Genomic DNA, 2,182 nt, shown 5'->3' on the forward strand with positions numbered 1-2,182 from the left:
GCTTGCGGGGTAAACTCAGGGTACCTCGTGCGTGTACCTTATGGCTTCCCTTGGTCTCGACCTCAATTATATTAAATTACTACCGGCCCTACGGGTCATCTGGTTCCAGCGCCAGATACAGAGCGGAGCTCGGTTGTGCCTTCAAGTACGGCCCTTACCTTCATGCAATCCTTGGTATGGGGGAAGCCAAGTCTGGGGTACTATCGATTGACCATGCTACTGCAGACCAGGTTTGCAGATGGCGAACCTCAAACCGGACCTCAGGTGCGCTGCATGATAACCCGAGGACCTGTCCACCAATACAATCCCTGTCGTCCTCGCCATTTATACGTCTTGGTAGTGGAAGCGGAATACGGAACCTGTATACGCAACGATGACGGTGCTACTTCTGCACATGGACATCGGTGTCATGCGCACCGAGGACGTTCTATGCAGGAACGCCGTTTCACCAATGCAAAACAATTGCACGTGGCGAGAGAAGAGTAGGAGGAGTCACTGGTCCACCATCTTCCAGCAATAGTTGGTTTGGCGGCGCAGCGTTGCATCATGATCAGAAGCTTCTGGAACACACCAAGACGGTTCATGTACCAGTTCCCATCTTATCCTAACCAACAATTACAGAGCATTGGCGTGTTGTGGCACCGATTCGAAGATGGGCGATTAGACATGCGAACGCATACTCAACGCTTCGACCATCTCAGCCATGAAGCCTGGTTTTCGGGATGGCGCAAGTTTCTGACATTTCTCCCGTCGTCCGTGTTGGATCAGTCACGGCAGTTCTAGTACTTTGGTGGCGGCAGCCAGTATCCGCGCGACTCATGGACTTAGACAACTGGTTTGAATAATGGTGTGTCAAATGTACCCACCGGGCAGCGCGAGGGGAGATATGTCAGTTCGGGCCGCGCAACGTCCAGGGGTGGACTTTTCTCCAACAATCAACCCCTTAGCTAGTAGCCGCTAAAAGCGTAAGTGGTTAGTGCTCATCCGTCTAGCGTCGCATCCTCCACAGTCGCCTAATTGTACAAGACCCTCCCCCGCAACTGTCCGCGGCAAAAAGAAGACGCCAATGTTGCGTTGACGCAGCTGAGGTTGGACGACTCGTCGAAAAGGAATCCGGACCGAACAAGCTGCGGCGTAGTCTGTAGAGGCGAACGCCTCATCAAAGACCAACCATGGCGTTCAAGGAACAAATTGCGCAAGATTTACGAACGCACATCAGCACGGCGAGACCACGGCTGGCAACGCGGTTAGGCACCGTGAATGGCTGTCGCTCCTGGCCCCTGTGCAGGCATTGCTGGCCCTGATGACCATTCGGAGGCACGACAGGGGCGTGCTCCACGTGGTGGCGGGCTGTTGTTCTTTTCCGTCCTGTACCGCTTGAAACTCACACGCGACAGCATTCCCATGTCCGCAAAGTTTACTCTTCCTGCCGACAGGGAGCGCCCAGCCTGTCTACGTTGAAGCAGTGGAGCTCACCCAGGAGGGCTGAGTACAACCCGCTTCTCGAGTCTTTTCCCCGTATCAGACGAGTACCTCGACTCAATATTGAGCATCCGCTCGGTTGGTAATACGCTGGCTGATAGACAGGGGACGGGTGCATTGACACATGCCGAACTTTACACTCATCAACCCTGCAGCTGTAGCGTGCTGAAAAGCTTAGGCGATCGTCTAGGACCCGTCCACGCCGTCCAACATGCCGCGTCTGGTGCACCTGCATATCCGCCTGGCCTGACACAGAAGTCAGTTGGACGATCTCCTTCCTTTCAAGTGTTCTACCCATATCAGGCGTGCTACTCCACCCCAGCTAGTTCTGGCATCTATTGCCATTATTTCCTATATCCTTTGCGCATACCCCAACCTGTGGATCACTCTTGCGGAGAATACCTCTAGTGTTGATCACTCTTTTGTGTATACAACAAGCTAAACTCCAAATCACCAGTTATCTCCGACCTGATTGATCAATCAACACACGAGAGTTGCATAGTGGCTCCCTGATTGGAAATCGGCAGACTGTGGAACCGCGACCGGACCTCCAGAGGGCACGAGAGCGAGACGGTTTCGTCGCGAACAGATTCGGGGGGGGGGGGGGGGGGGGGGGGGGGGGGGGGGGGGGGGGGGGGGGGGGGGGGGGGGGGGGGGGGGGGGGGGGGGGGGGGGGGGGGGGGGGGGGGGGGGGGGGGGG

Source organism: Alternaria postmessia (genome assembly GCF_024291825.1).
Source record: "Alternaria postmessia strain BMP 2775 chromosome Unknown scaffold_99, whole genome shotgun sequence".
Taxonomy (NCBI): domain Eukaryota; kingdom Fungi; phylum Ascomycota; class Dothideomycetes; order Pleosporales; family Pleosporaceae; genus Alternaria; species Alternaria postmessia.